Below are 10,082 nucleotides of genomic sequence, written 5' to 3'. Positions count from 1 at the left end.
AAGACTTCTATGAACTGTTTGAGGAGACACACAAAAATCCAGCAGTCACCTTTCAAGGTTACGCGCCTGACAATTTTCACGGGGTCCAAGATGGCATGGTGTCCACGGGTCCCGACATTTGTGGTTGTCTCAGCTGCCCAGTGCCACGAAATCTCAGTTGTTAGCCTCCAGGTTATCTATCTATTTGTCTGGTCATCCATCTTACCATCCTCCAGACTTGCTCCACTCATCTGTCCAGCCCCCAGGCCGTCGGCCTGTTATCATTAGCTCCATTCTTCAGCTTCTCGGACACTTGTCACGCTATAAGCCTTTTGTCTGTATTTATTTTGTCATTAATATTTGATCTACACTTGCTCTGACTCTAGTGTCTGCATTTGGATCCTACAGGCAATCAAGGTATCAAAGTGATTATCACGTTATCATTATCCAACACAAGGTTGTACAACAAAATGAAAGTTTGCAGTCCCTTCATGCTACACACGGGAAACTTATTATATAATTAAATGTATATTACAATATGGTAACATAAAAAACATAAAATAAAGCAATACAAGTGTTCCTGCTCCTAACCTAGCACACTTTTTATCATAAACAATACACTATATTTCACTAACATGCTGACATTAACTGATTACTTTATTTTTTTTCAAGCAGCAAAGGGTCCATGCTTGTCTTCAATAAGATTAGAAATTTTGATTTCACAGCCCTTGTCTACTGCAGAGGCATTTTCAGGAAATATTTTCAAAACTTAGAAACCATACCAAGTTTTAAATGCATTATTTTGCAATTGCCAATTTACTTATTATGATTGATTTACTGTTCATCCTGCCGACATATCGAATACAGGTTGACCGCGCACTAAGCTCATACCTGACATCAATGTGTTTCTTGTACATCTTGACTCATTTCCATCAGGAGGCATCCCCACTGCCTGCCATTTTTTGATCATCAGCTGATAGGTTAGAGTCATACTTGTTGCCTCATTTGCCCTCTACAGTCTATGAAAAGGGTTTCCCCACCCTTGAAACCTGCACCATGCTGGTCCAGCAAAATGGAGTGCAGCCTGTGGAAAATGGCTTCTATATATATACAGAGTAACTAAAGATCAAATGATGAACAGCTGTGCAGGCAGATGGCGGATCACAAGACAACAGGAAATCAAAAGAGGACTCACTATAGGCTATATATATATATATATATATATCTATCTATCTATCTATCTATATATCTATATATAGATATATAGATATATAGATATAGATAGATATAGATAGATAGATAGAGGTATAGCATGACTGGTGAGCATCTTATGCATCAATCAGTCAATCAAACTTTATTTATACAGCACCTATTGAACTAATCAAATGAAATTCAAAGTGCTTTACAAGTGATTGACAAAATGTAGGATGTTAAAAATGGATTTAGAGAGTAACACCAAAACAACCTGAGAGCAAAAAAAGAAAATATGACTTGTGATTTTTATTCACTGAAAAAAATCATAATAATGAAATTGTTGGTTGTGTGTAATTTGTCTTTAGAAGAAAATAGTGATGTTGTGTCTTGAAAAGCTTTGAACCACTCCTTTTTTAAATAAGGAAAATAACATCACTAACTTCAATTCCATATTTATATATTTCCACATTTATTTATGTTGACTGTATGTTTGTCTACATGTAGCACCTTATCACCACAGCAAATTCCTTGTAAAACACTACTTGGCAATAAAGCTCCTTCTGATTCTGTTCTGATCACATTTTTCATTTTTTCATTTTCACCATTCCATTCACACATTCCAGGACATATCTATGAAATCTGCTTTCTTGTTGCATTCAACAAATCAGTCAGCTGGTGGATGTTGAACTTTAAATGTCATTGTTGAATCTGTCAATCTGTCTTTCAGGCCAAGTGCTGCACAACCCACCTTGTCCCCAATCACCACCGTGATAAGGTGTTATTATTCCAAGAAGGAGTTTCCATCACTGTCTGTAGTCTCTTCACTGTCCCAATTCTAATCTAGTGTTTTCTTTCCCCACAAAGTTTGTGGGGATGGATTTTAGTAAGATGTTGTAATAGAATTTAATCACCGTCATACAATCATAGTTAATATAGTTCATCTTAAATTGATCTCTCCTTAGTGAAATGTCTTGTTCAAATCTAAGATGTAGGTTTATGAAGTAAGCCCAATCAAGTGTCGCTAATTGTACCTTTTCTTAAAAACTCTTGAAATTTTACAGAATATTAACAATTGACTTTGCTCACAGCTGTCTTTAAAATGCTTCACAATTAGGTTTGGATATCGTTAAGGTTTTATATGATTCTGGGGCCAAATCAATTTTTTTTAAAAATGTTTCCGGTCCTTAATGGTGCCTGAACAGTGGTGAAATTTGACAACATTAAAGAAAGCCATTTTTTAATCACATTTTTTTCAATTTTAAAATTCTTTAAATTGAACACTATATTAACTGCTTAAAGTGTACTTAAATATAAATACAAAACACAGCCACCTAACCCAACAACAATAATTTAACAGTAAATAACAGTTACAGTACTAACAGAAAAATCTATTTTGACTTTGTATTCTTACAAATCAGCTTCAAACTTCATGAATTCTTTTGCAGAAACATGACCATACTTGCCTTCTCTGGCAAAACACGACACCACTCCTGACTTACTGTATGTCCTGTACAGGAGAAAACCGTCTCAGATGGTATTGATGAGGCCTGTATACACAGGTATGCGTTTAAAGTGCAGACAGTATGGGGATATTGTCCCGCTGCAAGAATAGCAATAAACATTACATTAGACCACTAACCTGCACAAAGGCTGCTGTCTTCGTTGTGAAAATCAAGGGTGTCCACATTACTAGGAGGTAGCGAGGTTCATAAGGTTCGACGTGTTCCCCCTTTACTTTTAGATAGGTAGGTAGATTTGTTTTGTCACAGTATTACAGGTTATATAGTGAAATTGAGTTTGTAACTCCTTTTTGCTAGCAGACAATATACAGCAGGGTGAACAGACTGTGGCTGGATGGGTACTGTCCTTTAGTATCCTTTGGACTCTGCGTAGGCACCTCGCCTCACCAATATCACTGATGCTTGGGAGATGGGTACCAATGATACCTACTGAGCAGTTTTAATCAACCGCTGCAGAGCCCTCCGGTCCTGGGCCGTGCACATCCCAGGTCAGTTTGTGATGTTTTCAGTCAAGATGCTTTCTATTGCTCCTCTGTAAAAGCTGACAAGAACTTGGTACGGGAATTTGGCCTTCTTAAGCTTCCTGTGCACAGGATAAGCGGTTGATGATGGATGGATATATGGACATTTAAGTGGTACCGAAATATGTTATTATAATTTGGGTTCTAATTTGTTCTGGTAGATGTAGGAAGCGGTTCAAAATTGGGACTGGGTTTTGGTAACCAACTTTATTCACAATGGCTGTTGGTGTTTCCTCCACTTTCTTCCCAAAGCAGAAATTAGTTACTAAAATGTTTTAAAAGAGATGTCATCTGAATATATGTCAGTCTGACTATAAACCTGTACTGTAAAGATTTTGGAAAGCAATCTGGTAATGTCAGGAAAATTAGCTTAATTTCAAAAGGCCATGATTCTTCTTCTGGCACAGGCCGATGTTACACATTCAAATGAGCCCAGTAATAAAATGTGATCTCAATGCAGACAGAAACAGAGTTCTTATAAGCTGTATGGTGCTGATGTTTACTTTGAACAACAGTGTTGTTTATCTGATCCATAAAGATGACAAAAAAAAGAGTAATGTTGGCACTTTTACGACCCAGGCTGTTATTTTGTGTGTGTGTGTGTGTGTGTGTGTGTGTGTTTGTGTGTGTGTGTGTGTGTGTGTGTGTGTTTGTGTATTTCCTGTGCTGTGTGCGCTGAGAAAGTAGTTCTATGGCACTTTCTAGGCCAGAGATGCACCAAGTGATCTCAGTAAGTGCTACATAAATGGAGTGCATAGTTTCTCTCTCTCTCTCTCTCTCTCTCTCTCTCTCTCTCTCTCTCTCTCTCTCTCTCTCTCTCTCTCTCTCACTCACACACAAATACACACACACACACACACACACACACACACACGCGCGAAAGAATTCACTAGTGGCTCTGAGCCATCCTGACTAAATACCAACTATCTATCATCTGAGATATTTCATACTTCCTCAATTCAATAAGCCAATATGATTTATGTAGTGGCTCCAGCAGATTTGGTCTACACTTATCTTGAGGTTTAGAAATATAGACAGTAATATACATTAAGGTCCTTGTGTTTTTTAAGTGCACAATAATATATATTTTTATAAAAATCTCTTTTCTCTTCCCAGTTTGAAACCATGTCAAGTTTTCACTGAATCTGCTTGAAGTTTTAGGTTTGACAGATTCAATCGCATTATATGTAATTACATTGTGTTCATAAACAGTTCTAAGCCGGCCAAGATGCGAGCTTCCTGCGAAGTGGCAAGCTTTAACCCTTCCACGGATAAATGTGTTTAGCTTATTGCTAGTTCACCTGGATGTTTAGTGTGCAGAATAACAGATGAAGGGAGAAAGTTTCTCTGTGCTCACCTTAAATCTGAGTTTAAGATGAGCTACTTTGAAAGCAATCCATGGTAGAAGTGTGATGTGAAACTTGAAACATCCGGTGTGCAGACACTTTGAATAGACGTCACATAAATATGCATTCACCTATATGCCTTTGCTACTCAAAATAAACATAATACTGCATGCACTAATCTTGCCATACTGTGGTCTACTGAGTGCTTTGATTGTATTAAAGCCTTTGCTTACAAGACTGGACAAAAAACATCACTGAGAGCTTTGAAACAAGTCAGCAAGCAGAAGACACCAAAACCCTTCATTCTACCGCTTCACACCAGAATGAATTCAAAGACTTCACCAGATCACTATGCCAGAAATATCGTTCTCCCATTCTTGTTTTTATAGGAACAGCACTCTTCCATCATCAATCCATTCTCCACAATTTTCTTTATAAAACTTACTGTTATTGTTTGGTCGGGGCCGGGGGGGTGGGGGGGCACAAATGATTTATTAGACATTCTCATTTCTGTTGTCTTAAGTTTTTATTTATGCTCAGATATTTTGTGGAAGCAGCATTTTTTCCGCGGGTGCTGGGCCAGCGAATAAACTGCGTGAATGTAATATGATTTGCATTCAGAAGTGTTCCTGTGTGTTGCTCTCACAACTACAAAGCCGTCTGAGGAAGGAAACAGAACCATCTGTAACGTTCTCCCCTCAGTGGGACAGCATACAATTGTTATACAAAAAGCCTGCGTATATTTGTTTGTGCGCTTGGTGATGCAAATCATTTTGAGATATTGTGATGTTTGTGAGTGAATCACTATAGAATATGGGTTTGTAAATCTGATCCATGTCTCTGCGTCTCCATATTGATGTGTCTTAAGTAGTTTCTGAATGCATGTACCTGTAAGGCTAGCAAAAGTCTTAGTCTGCAGAGGAAACACTATAGGCCTTCTATAGGCCCAAAAAACTTCAAAATACTGTTACAGTATGGACTGATACAGTTGATTCCACTAATCTTGTGAAAATGCTTAAGCCAATTTTTCTATTTATTTTTAAGCACATATGGCTAGAATTCTTTAATTTCCCTGCAACATGGTCTAACAAAAGACTGTACTCACAAATAAAAATGGTGTTTGCATTCGTTCAAATGATTAATAGGACTAATATTTATATTTACCTGGCAAAGACCTCTAGCTGCAGTGTGAATTATGAGTGTTGTCTGTCATGGACAACGGGGGACATTGTTATTAGAGCCATAAAACCTTGAGAAGGTCGGGTTGGAAGATAGGGTCCATAAAGCCTGTGACTTGGACACGGAGGCAGATATTAATTTCCCATTTTCTGACAGTTGTTAACATTGGTTTCTTTTAACCATGATTGTTTTCTAACTTTAGAGCTATGGTTCAGGTCAACTACTATATAGGTATCGCTCATCGTGAAGACCCCACCGGCAATCACCTATTTCTGCAAGTCCTCTCAGCACTACCGAGCATTTTAATATCTTTCAGCTCATTTTGTTGAAAGCTCACAAATTTATTGTGTCACCGCTCTTATCAGCATCTTTTCCAGTTAACAGAAGGCAGCTGTTTTCCACCTGTCCCATCTCCAAACAGCAGACAGACAAAGTTAGTGACTAACTGGTAAACATATCAGCTAAAAAGCCCACTGCCTTTCCCAGTAGTTGGTGGAGACCAAACATAGAGCTAAAAGGAGAATGAAAACTGGACTTTTTCAGGTGGCCAGAACCACATCTTCATTGTGAATGCTGATGTAGCTCTGCGTCTGCTGGATGTGTAAATAAGGAACTGTCTGTTAACATTCACATACAGTATCAACTGTATGAGGTGATAATATGTCAATGTTGGGTTCAAAGCTCTCTGCTGCCCCAAAGTGACCAATAAAATCAGCTAACACAGGTTTAACCATGCAGTTTTTTAACCATACCCATGATATTTTTTTTAACCCTAAAGCCTCGAATATACTTCAGAGCAGACGCTTACACGGACAGCTGCGGACACCACGGACACAGACTACTTCTGTTTATACTACTTTCTGGAGTCAGCTTGGCGTACTCGTTCCACACATGCGCAGTAGATCGGTTGGTTGCCCTGGTAGCGTAGTCACATTTTTTACAGGTCCGCCCTAACAACAACCCTAGCAGACCCTCATGTACTCGCGGACGTGGAAAGTAAAATCCTTGCTTAACCAAGTATTTTTTTTGTGCCCTAAACCTAACCAAATAGATGTCACTAACTAACAGAATATGTTGTCCCGCTGATGGTGGTGTCATTTTAGAAAAGCAAAGGTACACAACACGTTTTGTCGGTTTGTTTTCTAATGCAGTTCACTGCTGCTGTCTTATGGGTTGATTTGAGAGCTCAAGTCAAGCTGTCCTCATACTACAAATAAAGTATGACATTTACAATAAAGACAGTCATGTACATTTAAAAAATAATAATACTTAAATGTGCACGCAGTCTGAGTTTGCATGTTGATTTCCCTCATGAAGATGAGCAGAGATGAGTATCTCTCCCTCTTACTATGTTTGAAGAACTGACAGTGGAGCCAACTTCCTTTTGTTTATTTAATCAGCCTTCTTTGCTGGAGGAAACCCAAGTGAAAATGACACCATTTTCAGAGATTTTGCAATTCCTCCGAGCTGAAAACAACCCGGCCAGCAAAGCATGTCATTTTATCTCTCAGAGGGTGAGCGAGACACCCTCAAGAGCAAACAGAGCTTAGTTTTGTGTTTGCATGTGTGTATACGCGTGCCTCGGGAGGTGTGCTGCAACAAAAAAACCCTTAGCAGCACGCCAGACGAGGAAAGCAAATGAGTGCTTTTTCCTTTTTCCCTGTTGATGGAAGGAGCCTTGATATGTTCCTGTTTTTTCACAGCAGGCAAAAGTGTACGTACTTATGCCTCTGTGCACTCTTGATTGTATGTGTGTGCTTTTGTTTGTGTGTGTGTGTGGCTGCACGTGTGTTCTTTACGTTTTCCTGCAGTGCCCCATTATTTCTCTATGGTTATAAGAGAGGCAATGGAGGCAGTGCTTACAAATTGAATACAAATACTGACTTACACTGATAATTTCCAGTCTTGATGTTTTAGCTTTTACACAAACTATAAGAGACAGAGAAGACCTACAAAAGGCTTAAGTGTATGTTTCTACGTGTGGTACACAACTCAGTTTGTGTTATGTAGTGTGTGGGAGTTGTAAACACCTCTGCCATGTTAGAGGTACTACAGCATCTCTGTCTTTATCACCAATCAATTTGCATTTAAAATTCTTTCCAGGGAATGCTGTATTCTTAAGTCGAAGAGAAAGCAGTTCAAATGTGTAAAAGGTGTAATGTTAATTTAATCTCTCTCCTCTCCTGGACAGGTGCAGAGTCAGAGAGAGACTGGCAATAAGAGAAAAGGTACTGTGAACACACACAAGCACAGACAGACGCCTACGTGTAGAGATGCATTAATGAACATCCATATTTTTCCCTCTGGCTATAGTGTAACGTTCAATTTAATGGTCTAATGTTCCTTAATGACTGCTTTCTGTGCGTGGGCTTATTGTGCATCTATCAACCTGAAGCACATCTAATCAGACAATTAGCCCTCATCTTGGGCTAATTTCCATGTATGTATTCATCAGCACAACTGACTGTCTAATAGGAACACAACTGGATTGTCACTTCTGTATCACATGGTAGGCACATGCACACACACCCCTTTATCTATCTGGACAAACAGATTAAAGCCTCGCATCAAACCAGGACAAGTATAGCTGGAAATATGAGTATATGAGACTATAGACCAACTGATGCTGTACAGTTAAACCCAGCTCTGTACCGATCAGCGGCAATCAAGGCTTAACATAACTGTCCGACCTGCAACCTCTACCCTCCTCTGTGTCTCTGCAGAGCGCTCCACATACAGACACGCACGCGCACACACGGTTCGAAGTCAGCCAGCTGATCCGTGGACATTACCGACATTGGCAACAACTACGCCCATTAGTGTGAGTAGGCCTACATGGTGCAATAAAAACTTCACTAGTAAAAAGCCAATACTTTACCAACACACCTGTTTAATAAGCATAAACACGCAAAACGCGATGTCTCTCATCTACTGCAGCTGTGTTTTGGTTTAACACAAGACAGAGCTAGTTCAGCTAATAGCTTATTGTTACAAACAAGCTAAAGTGAAAGCTGTCTGTCTTCAGTAACTGTTTAGCTTTGTTTGCCACATACATTAAAATATGGCACATTATAAACTCAGCTGGCAGCTGAGACAGACCAGCACTCCTCTCTACCAGCAGCGGCAGAGGAAGGAGGACAGGAGGGACTGATTTGTTCATTCTTTCTAAACTTCACTCAGTATGTTGTTGTAGGAATATGATTTACTGACATTTTAGATTTGTGTCTAGTGAGATATTAGTGACTTTGCTGTTGTAAATCCTGTTGCTGCTCTAGAAAAAATTCTTTTTTTAAATAATATATTAAATTATTATTATTATTAGGAATAATAAGAACTGAACCAATAAGGATTACCAATACAATGTGTCAATAAAATCCTAATGATCCCAACTCCTGAGAAAATGTCTGGCCCATCTCTGTGTCCTGGTTTTAAAATCCGGCCCAATTGAATTTGTAACTGAATAGCCCTGGTCCACAGTAATCATAGTAGCATATCTTCCTTGCGACAAAATGTACATTAAACTGAATGCAGCATTGTAGACAATATTTTGTCCCTGTAATCCATGTTTCCATTGCATGGATAGCCTTTGGATATTGCTGGAAAGTCCCCCTCCTTAAAGGTTAAATTATTATCAAATTTAATAATGCATTGCATTTAAACAGCGCTTTTCATACACAAAAAGCGATACCAACTTATAACAAATAACAACTGTACAACAACAATCAAGCCAGACCAAGGGCATCTAAGTTTTTGCTGGCATAAAGATGGCAGTGGCACATTTCAAGTCTTTCTTGGTAGATGGGGCAGCTGAGATTAAGTTTATGTTTTGGTAGTTGCTTTTCCACCAAATTAAGATATCAGCAGCTGCTCATACCCTTATCAGAATCTCATGGTCTAAGAGCTGTTTGTCTTGTTGAGTTGGCAGAGGTGCAAACACAGAGCTAAAAGTCTCCTAAACCACTGGCCTCTTTCCCCTTTGATATACATTTTCATGTAGTATATCGTACGTAGTGACCAATGTAATGCCTTTTAAGCCATGTATTGCTATATATACATATATTGTTATGCAAAATGAAATACTCCATTCAATGCAATTAAGACTTGGTTAGATTCAAGGATGAAGCTTCTTGTAGAATGAATTGCTGCCTCAGCAATGATGTGTATGTATTGATATGTATGTATATGTATCTGCACTCACTGATCTGGGAATATGCAACAATCATCTGCCTAATTAAACATGGGTTAAATGTCTAGGGTGTCTTCATCACTTAATTACATTTTCTGACAAAATAGGTACATGACCTACTCTTATTTACACACCGAGCTGATAAAATATTCCACAA

At 38.7% G+C, this 10,082-nt stretch overlaps 1 protein-coding gene across 1 annotated transcript in view; it reads left to right on the top strand.

Moving 5' to 3' along the window:
- Nucleotides 1-7,930: 7,930 nt before the first annotated feature.
- The window catches only part of LOC123986100 (tenascin-R-like), a 113,256-nt gene continuing 111,104 nt past the window's right edge, over nucleotides 7,931-10,082 (top strand). Inside the window, exon 1 of the mRNA XM_046074182.1 lies at nucleotides 7,931-7,967. The gene's annotated coding sequence lies outside the window, so the exon portion shown is untranslated. The remainder of the gene's footprint in view (nucleotides 7,968-10,082) is intronic.

This window comes from Micropterus dolomieu, linkage group LG17 (assembly GCF_021292245.1).
Source record: "Micropterus dolomieu isolate WLL.071019.BEF.003 ecotype Adirondacks linkage group LG17, ASM2129224v1, whole genome shotgun sequence".
NCBI classification, from domain to species: domain Eukaryota; kingdom Metazoa; phylum Chordata; class Actinopteri; order Centrarchiformes; family Centrarchidae; genus Micropterus; species Micropterus dolomieu.
The sequence above is the reverse complement of the archived record's forward strand: the minus strand, read 5'-3'. Positions and strand labels throughout refer to the sequence as shown.